Source organism: Hippopotamus amphibius, chromosome 2, assembly GCF_030028045.1.
Source record: "Hippopotamus amphibius kiboko isolate mHipAmp2 chromosome 2, mHipAmp2.hap2, whole genome shotgun sequence".
NCBI classification, from domain to species: domain Eukaryota; kingdom Metazoa; phylum Chordata; class Mammalia; order Artiodactyla; family Hippopotamidae; genus Hippopotamus; species Hippopotamus amphibius.
In genome coordinates this window covers 205,519,030-205,535,130 of record NC_080187.1, presented here as the reverse complement: position 1 = coordinate 205,535,130, position 16,101 = coordinate 205,519,030, and the positions used below count along the sequence as shown (strand labels likewise).

Below are 16,101 nucleotides of genomic sequence, written 5' to 3'. Positions count from 1 at the left end.
TAGTTGCTCCTTGACATGTGGGATCTTCCCGGACCCGGAATTGATCCCATGGCCCCTGCATTGGCAGATGGATTCTTAACCACTGCGCTACCGGGGAAATCCCTCTGCCTCAAATTTAATTGAGGATTCTAAGGGGAAGATGTGAGAACTTGTTGCCTGGCTCTTGAACCCCTTTATCCACTTTGAGAATATGAGTTTTGAGAGAACAGAGGATTTGCTAAGAAGATTGATGAAGAAATGTCTTTGGATAACGCAGTTTCTATGCTGAGTTCCAACCCCCATCTTGGTGGAAGGGTGAGGAGGTGACAACTTCTACCACTATTTGCTGAGGGGAATTTCAAGGGGACAACTCAGAGAGTTTGGAAATGTGTCCTCTGTGGTTGGGAGACCCAGAAGAGCGGTGCCTGACTCAGGCCTGGGAAAGCAAGTAGAAGTGGGCTGAAGGCTGGGGCCTGACCCCTGTCCAGGAAATCTAGAGGGTGAGTGTGGGAAGACATTCTGGAACCTTTTTGAAACATTGAAAATGTTGAAGTATGTGGGCCGAGCGATGGGATTCAGAATGTCCTGCTTGAGCAGTGGAGGAGCTGAGGGTGCGGGGCATGGAGACTAATATCACCCTGTTTGGTCCTGAGGGATGGCTGGTTAGCCAAAGACGGGTAAGATTCCTCAGAGGAGGAACAACCTAAGACAGGAACAGCCGCAGAGGGGCCAACAGGGGTGATGCATAGAGCCTTCCTAATATCACCGTGTTTGGCCCTGGAGGATGACTGGTTAGCCAAAGACGGGTAAGATTCCTCAAGGGAGGAACAACCTAAGACAGGCACAGTCACAGAGGGGCCAACACGGGTGGGGCACAGACCCTTAATCCTTCTGAGAGAGGTCTCCTTCCCCCAGGGCTGCTTTGCTCTCCACACCCAGCTCAAATCAGGACCCAGGAGGCAAACAAAGATCATTGCCCCCAGTCATGTGAGGCCTTTGATTGTTTATGGGATTAACCTGGGAGTGTCAGACCCTTAGACTATGCCGAAAACTCAATAAAAGCAACGTGGGATTAATCAGCAAGGCTCTTGATCCGAGAGGTCTTGAGCCCCCCGGCCCCACTTTTCTCTTGAGTCTGTGTCTGTGTCTTCTTCAAGCTTGCGGCACCCGTCACTCGCCTCGAGTCACCGAGCTGGTCTCGGCAGGTGAGGGAAAGGCAAGGTTAACTACCGTGGTGACAGAGTCCTGGTGGCAAGGGATGCACGAATGTTCCTTGTGGGCCACGCTGTGGGGTTGTATTTGACATTGTTCAGTGGGCCATCAGCAGGGCCAAGGAACCTCAGATAAAGGGTCTGGATATGTACTGCCTGGTGCCTAGGGACTGAGGAGAGGACAGCAAGTGAGCAGTCAGGATGGAGATGCATCTGCCAGGGTCAAGGGGCACAGCGGAAGCATCTGGTAATCTTTGAAAGTGCCAACCTAAGAGAAAGAGTCAGCTCGAATCACCAGGCAGGGAGCACAAAGCTGACCAGCTAAGTAAGAACTGTCCCATCTCCAGTTCTCCTCCCTGCCTCAGCTCCTGCAGTGGTGGAGCTGAAGAGGAGGAAGGAAGAGAGAGCAGAGGACCCTATCCCATGGCTCCGCTGGAGGTTTCAAACCTGAAACAAGCTCAAGTTAGCAAAGAGTTGATGCCCAGTTTGTAGTTTTGCCTATTAGATGTGACTAGATACTTCAGTGCAATGAGATTGTATGGTTAAAAATGGCAAGATGACTTAATTTAACAGAAATCATGTGTCAGCCCAAGTCTTCACTTACTGGCAGAGGAAGATCATGTGTTCTCAACAAGGTTTCAAAGGATTAGTGGGGGACAAAAATAAAATCAATTCTTACACAACATACTGGTTATAGAAGTCCTGTTAAAACCATCTTGGCTTCTGCTGAGGCTCTGCACTGGGAATATCCCAGAAGAGCTTCATCCTGGTGATCTTCCTTTCTTGAGATGGTTAAGAATTGCCGCTGTCAGAGAAACCACTGACATGTGGCATGGGAGCACCAGCTTTATGGAAATGTCACTGTCGATTCTTGATCTTTTGATATGAAAGTTCTCATTGGCTCCTCTCTTTCTTCCAGATCTTTAAAAATCGGTCACCCAGCGTATATAAATAGATCCAAAAGTAATAAATATTGCTGATAAGTAATAAATATCAATTCTTTCCAAATTACAAATCCACCACGAAAGGTCCTTAAGATCAACAGTAAGTTTCCCGCTTCATGGAAATCTGCCATCCAGGGCAAGAGCTAATAGTACCTGGTGTACACCCTGTCCCATATTCTCCCATCCAGTGCACACACGTGCACACACACAGGCTTTTTGACCATCTGTCTGCTTCTAAAAGATACGACAAGCATCATCTGAGTGGACTCGGGTTCAGAGACCAAGGTCAAATACACATTGATCCCCAAGTACTGACCGTTTCTCATCCCTGGAGCCTTGATGGTCTGGGAAACCCAGGAAGCCTTATCTAATGCTTAAAGAGTAGGGCTGTCTATATCTTCTTCTAATGGGACCCTGATACATGAAACTCTCATTGCCAGTTTCAGGTGGCTGGAGTTGAAGTCAGAGATCCCTAGTGTATGCTCTCACCATCTCAAGCACTTACTCACTGGTGCTCTCACCAACAGATGTTTAGTGAGCACCTTTTAAATATCAAGTACTGTCTTAGATGCTAAAGATACAAAGATGGGTCAGCCACTGCCTGTTTTCCTTGAGTTCATACTTATCGACCTCCGCCTTCAGCCCCTCTCCCCTGCAGGCAGTGAGGGAGGCAGGCTGTCTAATCTAGTGTCTGAGCTTGTCCTAGCCAGGTAGACATGGAAGCTGGTCCACGAGAACCAAAGACAAAATCATCCCTTAAGGGACTGTCTGGTGAGGAAACCACTGATGGTACGACCAGATAGGGGTCACTGCTGCAGGCACCCGCATCCTGCTGGCTCTCCTGCTTCTCAAAGTTATTAGCTGTAACTGCTGTAGTCTCTGCTATGGCCAGAATGATCTCTTCTATCCCTGCTATTTTGTGTGACTCTCTCCAGCTACAGAGTCTTAGATAGGGTCTCTCATGGGTTGATCCCAAGTCCCATGGCCATGCCCTGGCTGCCAGGGAGGTGGGAGAAAGGAATGTCTGGCCTGTATGAGGAGGCCAACTATCCCAGCAAGACTCACATGGTAGGAATTGCCCAAATACATCAAGAGGGTTAATGTAGTCTGACAACTAATGTCCACTACATTAATATTATATTTAAATGAATTTGTACTTTGTCAACCATAACAGCGTCTATATACAAGTGAAAAATAGACACCCCTAAATTCACAAAATGTGTTATCTAGTCCCATCTCTGGTAGGGTCAGCAACTTTTTTCAGAGAAGGGACAGATAGTAAATTTTCTGGCTTTGCATCTCTGTTGCAACTATTCCACTCTGCTTTTGTAGCACAAAAAGCAGCCATGACAATATGTAAATGAGTGTAGCTGTGTTCCCAGAAAACTTTATTTATGGACACAGATTTGAATTTCTTATGTCGTGAAATATTATTCCTCTTTTGATTTTTTTCAACCACTTAAAAATATAAAAGCCATCCTTAGCTTGCGGGTTGTACAAAGCCAGCATTGGGCTGGATTTGGCCTGTGGGTCATTTACCAACTCCTGATCTGTAGGGATGACTCTTAGCCTTTTCAGAAGGTCTCAGACCTCTTTAAAAATCTTATAAAAGATATGGAATGGACCCTCTCCCTAGAAGAAAAAGGCACTCACATAAAACTTTGCAAGTGACTCCAGGACTTTCATGGATTTGCTAAGGAGTCAATAATGCCGGTCTCTAAATCATGCTAACTGAGCCCTTGGGCTTCCCATTCCTTTAAGAACTCCTCGGAGCCCAGGGGTTCACAGCGTTGGGTGGAAGTCACTATCTACTTAGACTGTAACGAACAATCTGAAGCTTTGTCAGCTCCACTGTGAAGCAACTGCTATGTGACCCAAAGCACAGACGTCTCCAGCAGGATAAAATTAACTGTAATTAGGGGGGGAGCGCTATCAGGAAGGGGAAGGATTGCTGTAACAGTGGCATTGCTTTCATAGCCCAGTCGGTGTCCCTCATGTGTTTTTTTGTTTTGTTTGTTTTTAAAGATTTTTTCTTGATGTGGACCATTTTTAAAGTATTTATTGAATATGTTACAATATTGCTTCTGTTTTTTTTTATGTTTTGGTTTTTTTGGCCAAGAGGCATGTGGGATCTTAGCTCCCTGATCAGGGATCAAACCCTCACCCCCTGCATTGGAAGGTGAAGTCTACCACTGGATTGCCAGGGGAGTCCCCCTCATGTGTTAATACAACAATAGAAAACAAGCCAGTGAACTGTGAGGGATAATCTCATCACTGACACAGCATTGCTAGAAACAGTAGTGGGTGCAGGTGGGTGCTGAGTATCTGTTATGTTATTTTTTACATCTTTTTTAATATATAAAGTATTTTATAATTAAAATTTTTTTAAAGAATTATTATTTTTAAATATTTACTTATTTATTTGAGTTTTAGCTGCGTTGGGTTTTCGTTGCTGCGCACAGGCTTTCTCTAGTTGTGGAGAGTGCGGGCTACTCTTCGTTGCAGTGCTTGGGCTTCTCATTGTGGTGGCTTCTCTTGTGGAACACGGGCTCTAGGTGCTCGGTCTTCAGTAGCGGTAGCACGCAGGCTCAGTAGTTGTGGCTCTCAGGCTCTAGAGTGCAGGCTCAGTAGTTGTGGCACATGGGCTTAGTTGCTCCACAACATGTGGGATCCTCCTGGACCAGGACTTGAACCCATGTCCCCTCATTGGCAGGAGGATTTTTTTTAATTTAATGGTTTATTATGATTTATGTGTCATTTTAAAAACATCAGTCCATCAAACCAAGTCGAAATAAGTATGCAAAAAGTCTGCAAAACAAAAATATACTTTAAACATGTTTAAGTGCCTAAGGAGGCAAAAAATCTGTATGCAGAAAACTTTAAGACACTGATGAAAGAAATCAAAGACGACACAAACAGATGGAGGGACATACCATGTTCCTGGATTGGAAGAATCAACATAGTGAAAATGACTGTACTACCCAAAGCAATTTACAGATTCAATGTAATCCTGATCAAATTACCAATGGCATTTTTCACAGAACTAGAGCAAGAAATCTTACGATTTGTATGGAAACGCAAAAGACCCCGAATAGCCAAAGCAATCTTGAGAAGGAAAAATGGAGTTGGTGGAATCAGCCTTCCTGACTTCAAACTATACTACAAGGCCATAGTGATCAAGACAGTATGGTACTGGCACAAAAATAGAAAGGAAGACCAATGGAATAGAATAGAGAACTCAGAGGTAAGCCCAAACACATATGGCCACCTTATCTTTGACAAAGGAGGCACAAATATACAATGGAAAAAAGACAGCCTCTTCAATAAGTGGTGCTGGGAAAATTGGACAGCAACATGTAAAAGAATGAAATTAGAACACTCCCTAACACCATACACAAAAATAAACTCCAAATGGATTAAAGACCTACATGTAAGGCCAGACACTATAAAACTCCTAGAGGAAAACATAGGCAGAACATTCTATGACATCCATCAAAGCAAGATCCTTTCTGACCCACCTCCTAGAAGAATGGAAATAAAATCAAGAACAAACAAATGGGACTTAATGAAACAAACGCTTTTGCACAGCAAAAGAAACCATAAACAAGACTAGAAGGCTACCCTCAGAATGGGAAAAAATAGTTGCCTACAAAACAACGGACCAAGGATTAACCTCCAAATTATACAAGCAGCTCATGCAGCTTAATACCAAAAAAGCAAATAACCCAATTCACAAATGGGCGGAAGACCTAAATAGACATTTCTCCAAAGAAGACATACAGATGGCCAAGAAACACAGGAAAAGAGGCTCAACATCACTGATCATCAGAGAAATGCAAGTCAAAGCCACAATGAGGTATCACCTCACACCGATCAGAATGGCCATCATCACAAAATCTGGAAACAACCAATGTTGGAGAGGGTGTGGAGAAAAGGGAACTCTCCTGCACTGTTGGTGGGAATGTAAGTTGGTACAGCCACTATGGAAAACAGTGTGGAGGTTCCTTAAAAAACTACAAATAGAACTACCATATGATCCAGTAATCCTACTCCTGGGCATATACCCAAAGAAAACCATAATCCCCAAAAAAACATGTACCATAATGTTTATTGCAGCACTATTTACAATAGCCAGGACATGGAAGCAACCAAAATGCCCATCAACAAATGAATGGATCCAGAAGATGTGGCATATATATACAATGGAATATTACTCAGCTATAAAAAGGGATGAGATGGAGCTATATGTAATGAGGTGGATAGACCTAGAGTCTGTCATACAGAGTGAAGTAAGTCAGAAAGAGAAAGACAAATATTGTATGCTAACTCACATATATGGAATCTAAAAATGGTACTGATGAACTCAGTGACAAGACAAGAACAAGGACGCAGATGCAGAGAATGGACTGGAGAACTCGAGGTTTGGGGGTGGCGGGGGGTGAAGGGGAAGCTGAGACGAAGTGAGAGAGTAGCACAGACATATATATACTACCAACTGTAAAATAGATAGCCAGTGGGAAGTTGTTGTATAACAAAGGGAGTCCAACTCAAGGATGGAAGATGCCTTAGAGGACTGGGACGGGGAGGGTGGGGGGGAGTCAAGGGAGGGAGGGAATACGGGGATATGTGTATAAAAACAGATGATTGAACTTGGTGTACACCCCCCCAAAAAATAAATAAACTGAGAAAAAAATTAATAAAAACATGTTTAAGTAGAGACATCTGAAATTCTGGATTTTCGGTCACTTCATTCTTATGCAGTGGCAGCCAGGTAATCCTTAACTTCGGTTGGAGTCAGCCTCCTAAATCCAGCTTCATTGCAGATTCCAACTTCTATGTCATCTTCTGTCATCTGCCCTTCAAAGCTTTCCTTTAGCGTTAATATGGCTGTACGAATGGCATCTTCAAGTTCCAGGTCTGCGTGATATGTTTTCTCAAGGACAGTTTTCCCATTCACCTAGTTCTTTCCCATTGCTGTGGCTTTGCAGGCAAAGTAAGCTCCCGATGGATCTGACTGAAACAAATATGGTTGCCTCTCATTCCAACCGCAAATAAGTAAAGAAACTCCAAACGGACGAACACCACCTATCTGGATATAGTCCTGCATCCCGGAGGCTACCCTCTGGACCAGCTGAGCTGTGAGAATGGGTTCTTGGTAAACGAGATAGCATTGTTGAGCTAGTTTTTGAGTTCTGTGCACAAGCACTCTATAATCTGGGTCCACGCCGCTTACACCAAACCTGTGTGCTTGGTGATCGATTCCACTTTGTGGACACGTCTCTTGTCATACAAAGTGGATTTCTGTTTCTTCTCAGTTGTCGAGACCACACCATTTGCAGCTTTAATTCCCACTGAAGGGGCTCTTCCAGCTACAGCAGCCAGAGCATACTCAATCTGGACAAGCTTACCAGACGGGCTGAATGTAGTCAGCCGGCAGGCAGATTCTTAACCTCTGCGTCACTAGGGAAGTCCCTATCATTAAAATTTTAAAGAACCCACTGGATCTCGCCTGAGCCAGTGGTTGTCTCTCACTCGTTAGGCTGCCTATAGGGCAGAGGTGAACTCAGTCCTTGAGTGAACTTGTTTGGGAGAGATGGGGGAGGGGGAGGGGGAGGGTAGCAGTGGCAGTGTGGGCTATGAGGTTCTCCGGGAGGCCTATTAGCAGCACGCAGAACTTTGACCCTCACAAGGGAGGTGGTTCAGAGCACAGGCCCTGCTGTCAACATGCCACCTTGTTCTTAGCCACTGTGTGACTTTGGCCAAGTTACCTAACCTCTCTGTACCTTAGTTACCTCATCTGTAAAATGAGGATGATAAAAGAACCTATTTCATAGGACTAGTATGAGGATTAAGAGGGAATGCTTGGAGCTTCCTAGGTGGCTCAGTGGTTAAGAATCTGCCTGCCAGTGCAGGGGACATGGGTTCGATCCCTGCTCCAGGAAGATCCCACATGCTGCGGAGCAACTAAGCCCATGTGCCACAACTATTGAGTCTGCGCTTTAGAGCCCGTGATCCACAACTATTGAGCCCATGTGCCGCAACTACTGAAGCCCACGCACCAAGAGCCCGTGCTCCACAACAAGAGAAGCCACGACAATGAGAAGCCCACGCACCACAACGAAGAGTAGCCCCCGCTCACTGCAACTAAGGAAAGCCTGCGCACAGCAAAAAAGACCCAACACAGCCAATTAAATAAATAAATAAATTACTTTAAAAAAAGGGATAGATTTGAAAAGAATTTGATTAAAAAAAAAGAGGGAATGCTTGTAAGTGCTGAGCACAATGCCTGGGACATAGTAAATGCTTTATTAGAGTTTGTTAAATAAAAATAGAGGAGAGAGAGAATTCCCTGGCTGTCCAGTGGTTAGGACTCAGTGCTTTCACTGCCGTGGCCTGGGTTCCATCCCTGGTCGGGGAACTGAGATCCCGCAAGCTGCACGGCACGGCACAAAAAAAAAAGAGGAGAGGGCCCCTTGGTAAGTTATTTGATGGAGGCGACAATTTTCCTCCCCGGCTGGGTGCAGTTACTTGGAAAGCACTAGATGGCAGCAAAGCATGGGCTTCCAGGTTTCTAGCTGGTCATCAAGAACAAGACTTCTTGAGGAGACCCGACGTCAGCTGTCTTGGGCGTTCTCTGCTCCTGCCAGGGATCTGCCTAGGGGCCCCCTCAGGGCACACTCACCACCACTCTGTCTGGGCTGCACCACACTGGGGGCATTGCAGTCTGCGCCTTTGTTCTGACTGGAGTGATTATCACAGAAGTCTTTCTTGGATGTGGAATTACTTTGCCAAAGGTTATGGTAATTTTGACACTTCTCCCCCCACATATTTATTTATTTATTTATTTATTTATTTATTGGCTGTGTTGGGTCTTAGTTGCTGCGCGGGCTTTCTCTAGTTGCAGCAAGTGGGGGCTACCCTTCGTTGCGGCGAGCAGTCTTAGTGCAGTGGTTTCTCTTGCTGCAGAGCACAGGCTCTAGGCTTGTGGGCTTCAGTAGTTGTTGCACTCAGGCTCAATAGTTGTGGCTCACAGGCTGTAGGGCGCAGGCTCAGTAGTTGTGGCGCAGGGGCTTAGTTGCTCCGAGGCATGTGGGATCTTCCTGGCCCAGGGATCAAACCTGTATCCCCTGCATTGGCAGATGGATTCTTAACCACTGTGCCACCAGGGAAGTCCCAATTTTCACACTTTTGACACATATTGGTTGCTGAATTGCCTTCTGAAGAAACTGTACCAATTAATATCCCACCAAGAATGGGGGTTTGTGTCCCTGACCTGCACTAATTAATAATATTGGGTATTATTATTTTAAAAAATCTTTGCCCAAGGTGAATGATTTAATTATACTATCTTTTTCTTTCATTTGCATTTGTTTGCTAAGAGTAAATGTTGAAAAATATTTCTATTGAGATTGAAAAAAATCATCTGTGTATATCCTTTGTTCATTTTTCTAAGATGTTCATTAAAAAAAAATCTCTTTATACAATGTGGATATGAGCAGTTTCTGTCATACGAACTGCAAGTCCGTTTCCCAGCTTTTTGGTTACATGGACATGTTTGTTCTGTTCTGGAATGAGTAATACCTTCAAGTGGTTCAAACATCAAAATGCATAGAAAGATATACAGCGAAAAGATCCCTTCCCAACCCTATCTACCAAGTTCTCACCATTCCCCAGTAGGTTTCATGGGTAATATTTCTTACTTTTTGCTCCAGAGAGTTTTTATGCCTGTAATATCCGACACATATATATTAATATATGTATATATGTATATGTATAATATATTAATGTATATGTGTGTGTATACATATACCCCTTTTGCACAAACTTTAGCATGTATCGTGCCAGATTCTACCATTCTATGCCTTACTTCATTATTTTTTTACTTAGCAATGTATTTGGAGATATTCTCTTCATCTACAAAGAGCTTCCTCATTTTTTTTTTCAGGGTTATACTGTTCCATTGTATATATCGTATTTTATTTAACAGGCCTCCTATTGATGGACATTTAGGTTTTTCCCTTATTTTGCTGTTACAGACAATGCTACAATGAGCAACCTCATACATACCTCTTATTATACATGTACAAGTGGATCTCTAGGATAAATCTCTGAAAAGATGATTGTTGGGTAAAGGATCTATGCATTTATAATTAGATAGATACTGACCAAATGCCCTCTATAGAGACTGTACCAATTCACACTCCTACTGCCAATGTAGTAAAGTGCCCATTGCACTGTAGCCAGATAAGGCATTATCAAACTTTTAGATTTTTGTTAAACTGATATGTGAACATTTTTACCTTAGTATTTCTCTCCTTATGAGTGAGATTGAGCATCTTTTTTATATGAGTTAGAGACATTTGTATTTCCTTTTCTGTGAACTATTTTTTCATATCATTTGTCCATTTGTCTTGTTAGTCTTTTCCTTAATGATTTATAGGAGGTCTCTACATATGAGAGAGAAAATAGCCCTTTGTGATGTGTGTTGCAAGCCTTTTTTTTTTTTTTCCAGTTAGTCACTTGTATTTGACTTTTCTCTTTTTAGTGCCATGGAGAGTTTTTCTTATTTTTATGTGATTACATTTATCAACGCTTAATTTTATGTATCCTGAATTGTTTGTCATAATTAAAAGTTCTTCTCTCCGAGGCCAGAAAACATTTTCCTTATGTTTCCCTTTAATATTTTTATGATTTAGTATTTTAACATTTCAATCTTTGAGCCATTTGGAATTTATGCTCGTATATAATGAGGAATGAGGGCAACTCAGTTTTTATCCAGGTGGCTAATTTTTTTTTAAATTTATTTATTTATTGGCTGCATTAGGTCTTCATTGTTGCACACGGGCTTTCTCTAGCTGCATTGAGTGGGGGCTACTCTTCATTGTGGTGCATGGGCTCTTCATTGCAGTGGCTTCTCTTGTTGTGGAGCATGGGCTCTAGGCGTGTGGGCTTCAGTAGTTGTGGCACACAGGCACAACAGTTGTGGCACACAGGCTTAGTTGCTCCATGGCATGTGGGATCTTCCTGCAGCAGGGATCGAACCTGTGTCCCCTGCATTGGCAGGCAGATTCTTAACCACTGCGCCACCTAGGGAGTCCCAGGTGGCTAATTATTGTCTTGACATCAGTTGTTGAATCTTATCCGTGACCATTATTTTTCAAATCTTACTTTAAGAATCATATGATCACAGCATTATTTTTTATAATGAAAAATGTATAATTTAATGTTTAACAATATGTAAAATGTGAAATAATTTATATTACTTTCATTTAATGGAATCTCAAGAGTTTTCAAGACTCTTCAATTCCATGGGAGAACTCTCAAGATAAATTAAGAAAAGCAAAATACAAAACAATATGTACCAAGTGATCCCAATTAAAAACAAAAGAGCACATTTACATATAAAGATGGATAGAAAGAAATATATTAAAATTTAAGAGTAGTTATCTCTGCCTTAAAAAAAGTTTATTTACAATGAAGATGTTTCTTTTTAATAATATGACAACCCCTGACAAGTGCTATTGAAAACGTACACACACACACACACACACACACACACACACACACACACACACACACACAATTCTTATGCTATACGTGTCCTTTGTAAAACCATTAAAATATATGTATATTTTAAGGTGGTAGATAAATACAATAAAATGTATTTTCCCCTTTGGGGAAGTTTCCTTTGATTTGATCCAAACCCCCAGGGGCTAGTTCTATAGCACACTGTTCATGTTCCTTGTTGTCATGAATACGTTTTCTGTCTCCTATCTTCTTAGATGCTTCCCTTATCTCCCACAGTGTTTTCTTGTTGAATTATTTCAGGCTCACCTTGGTCATAACGAGGGGATTCAGCTTTACCAAGAACCTCGGTCTTTGGCATTTCCTATGAGGGATGTCCACTGGACTAGGTGTCAGGGGACCTGAATTTTAAACCTGGCCCTGCCCCAAACAAGTGTAAACTTGGGTAAAAGTCATTTCCCCTTTTTTGCCTCCTTCTTCCTTCTATTAAATGAGGTGTTAGATAATCTCTAAAGTACCTTTTGGTTTTAATTTTCTACTTACCACAGTGGACACTGGCTTTCTGGAGCTTTCAAAGATTCATTTGCATCATTTACAACCATAGGAGTGATTAATATTGAACTTGGTTCATGGTTGCAAATCTGTTGATTCATGCAGAATTAAAAATGATTACAGGGACGAAGTGAGAGAGTAGCATAGACATATTTACACTACCAACTGTAAAATAGATAGCTAGCGGTAAGTTGGTGCATAACAAAGGGAGATCAACTTGATGATGGGTGATGCCTTAGAGGGCCAGGACAGGATGGGTGGGAGAGAGTCAAGGGAGGGGATATGGGGATATATGTCTAAATACAACTGATTCACTTTGGTGTACCTCAAAAGCTGGTACAAGAGTGTAAAGCAATTATACTCCAATAAAGAGCTTAAAAAAAAAAGAAAAAAAATGATTACAACCCATTAGCGAAGCTTATTAATTGTCCTTTTTTTTTTTAAAGAATGTTATGGTTCTTAGGTTTTTGTTATTGTTGTCGTTCTGATTAAGCTAACAGACCTAAGTACAAAGGAAACTGAGTTTCCTTTTTGATGGATTCTCGAAGCTGTCACATTGTGTTCCTTGGCTATATTAAGGTGAGGTCCGTTCAGATGAGTCAGAATATAAAATGAATATGTGTTCCAAGTTCAAGGTTGCCTCACAAGGTGAATCTTACCAAGTTGCAGAGCTTTGCTGGACCTTCATTTCTCCAAGTGGAATGCATGACTACTATCAGGGATCATGGGGGCTGACTCTGCGTTAATCTAATCCTACTATCCGATTTTATAGGTAAGAAAATGGAGGCCAGGAGATGTTGAGTGACCTGTCCACACTCAAATAGCACAGGGGAATCAAGATCAAGACTGCGGGGTTAGGATATATGGAAAGTGGCCTGTTTTCAATTAAGCATTGGCCAATAGCCAGCAGTGTGAGTCAGGCAAGTCATTTCTCCGCATTGATTACCATGAATTAAAAGATAGAATAGAATGTGAAACTTTCTAGATTCCTAAATATTTTGTAGACTAAAATAACAGAGGTTGGGATGATTGACAAAGAACTGGTAAAAAAAAAATAGGACATAAAAGTTAATATATTATTCTATTCATTTTGTCATTTTCATCCTTTTCTGAAGGGTATTTATATCTTCATATGTCTTCACATTAGTAATGCTCTTAGCAATATTTTTGCTTTTTTTAATTTAATTTTTTAATTTTATATTGGAGTATAGTTGATTTACAATGTTGTGTTAGTTTCAGGTGTAGCAAAGTGATTCAGTTATACGTATACATATACCCGTTCTTTTTCACATTATTTTCCCATATAGGTTATTACAGAATATTAAGTAGAGTTCCCTGTAGCTTACAGTAGGTCCTTGTTGATTATCTATTTTATATATAGTAGTGTGTATATGTTAATCCCAAACTCCTAATTTATCCCTCCCTGCCACGTTTCCCCTTTGGTAACCATAAGTTTGTTTTCAAATTCTGAGTCTGTTTCTGTTTTGTAAATAAGTTCATTTACATAATTTTTGAGTCCACATATAAGTGATATCATGTGATATTTGTCTTTGTCTGACTTACTTCACTTAGTATGATAATTTCTAGGTCCATCCATGTTGCTGCAGATGGCATTATTTCATTTTTTTAATGGTTGAGTAATATTCCATTGTATCTACGTACCACATCTTCTTTATCCATTCCTCTGTCAATGGATATTTAGGTTGCTTTCCTGTCCTAGCTATTGTAAATAGTGCTGCAGTGAACATTGCGGTGCATATATCTTTTCGAATTATGATTTTCTCTGGATATATGCCCAGGAGTGGGATTGCTGGAGCATATGGTAGTTCTATTTTTAGTTATGTAAGGAACCTCCATACTGATCTCCATAATGGTTGTACCAGTTTACATCCTACATCGACAGTGTAGGAGGGTCCCCTTTTCCCCATACCCTCTCCAGCATTTATTGTTTGTAGACTTTTTGATGATGGCCATTCTGGTGGGTGTGAGGTGATACCTCATTGTAGCTTTGATTTGCATCTCTCTAATAGTTAGGGATGTTGAGCATTTTTTCATGTGCTTTGTCTTCTTTGGAGAAATGTCTATTTAGATCTTCTGCCTATTTTTTGATTGAGTTTGTTTTTTGATATAGAGCTGCATGAGCTGGTTGTATATTTTGGAGATTAATCCCTTGTTGGTTGCTTCACTTGCAAGTATTTTCTCTCTGTGGGTTGTCTTTCAGTATTTTTTCTTTTAACAAGGTTTAAGAAATGAATGCAATGCTCTTTAGTAAGTGCTATTGCTGAGTAGAAATGAGGCTGAGGAAGCCTGACTAGGCTCCAAGAACCTCAGCACTCAGTAGGTCTAAAGACTTAATGAACATTCATGGGCATTAAACACAATATTTATTAATTCTTTTCTGGAATGAAGAGGCCTCCACGGATACAAGAATACTGTTCTCAGAGCAACCTCTGTTGCACATATTTTATTGATTAACCTAGTTTTCTTTGATCATAGAAGTAATATGGAAACATGGCAAAACCAAAAAAAAGTTCAAAAAATATAAAATGAAAACTAGAAGTCTCCCATTCCACCCACTCCAGTGTTACTCCCCAGTGACAACCACTTTGAACACTTTTTAGTTTTAGTTTTTCTGCTAATTACCATAATAAATATTATGTTTTACATTCCCCAACTTTTGATTTTGAAAAATTTCAAACTTACAGGGACTCTCCTGGTGGTACAGTGGTTAAGACTCCATGCTCCCAATGCAGGGGGCCTGGGTTCGATCCCTGGTTAGGGAAATAGACCCCACATGTATGCAGCAACTGAGTGGAACTAAATAAATAAATATAAAAAAAAATTCAAACTTACAGAGAAGTTGCAAGAAGAATTCACCTAGATTTATCAACTGTTAACAGCTTTCTGTCACTCTACATATATACATATTCTTTTTGCTGAACTATTTGAGGAACAGTTACAGACATACTGCCATTTCTCCCCAAAGCACCTCAACATGCATGACCCAAGAGGAAGGACATTCTCCTCCATAATCACAATACAATCCTCCCACTCAGAAAACATAGCACTGATAAGATTATGTAATAAAACATCCATATTCAAATTTCCACACGTCTGATGATGCCCCTTTTAACATTTTTAAAATCCAGCATCCAGTCACTCATCACATATTGCCCTGAGTTGCTATGTCTCTTCAGCCTCCTTTAATGTAGAACAGTCCTGTTTTTTCTTTCATGACACAGACGTTTTCAAAGAGTCCAGGTGAGTTGTTTTGCAGAATGTCTCTGAATCTGAATTTGTCTGATTGTTTCCTCATGATTAGTTTCAGCTTCTACATTTTTGGCAGGAGTACCACATAGATGATGTTATATCTTTCTCAGTGCAACGTATCAGTGGGCCCATGAGGTCAATTTGTCCCATTATTATTGATGCTAAATGTGGACATTTTATTAAGGTGCCATCTGCCAGATTCCTCCATTGTCAAAGTACACTTTCCTCTTTGTCCTTAATGAGTTGTAGTCTGTGGGGAGATACTTAGAGACTCTGTGAGCATTTTGTTTTCCAACAATCTTTCACTCAATGTTTTTTGTTTGTTTGTTTGTTTGTTTGTTTTTCCACTGTGCCGTGTGGCTTGTGGGATTTTAGTTCCATAACCAGGGATTGAGGGAGTGAACTCGTGTCCCCTGCAGTGGAAGCTCGGAGTCTTAACCACTGGAGCACCAGGGAGGTCTCGCTCAATGGTTTTAATATCCAATGATGAATCCTGCCTGAATCACTCATTACTATGTGGTGGTAAAGTGGTGGCTTTTCTAATCCCATTGTTTTTTCTATGCTTATGAGTTTGTATTCTTCATTTTTCTTTTTTTTAACATTTATTTATTTATTTGGCT

At 41.3% G+C, this 16,101-nt stretch overlaps 1 pseudogene; it reads right to left on the bottom strand.

Moving 5' to 3' along the window:
* Positions 1–6,887: 6,887 nt before the first annotated feature.
* On the bottom strand, positions 6,888–12,020 carry LOC130844702 (proteasome subunit alpha type-2-like; annotated as a pseudogene).
* Between the last annotated feature and the right edge of the window lie 4,081 nt (positions 12,021–16,101).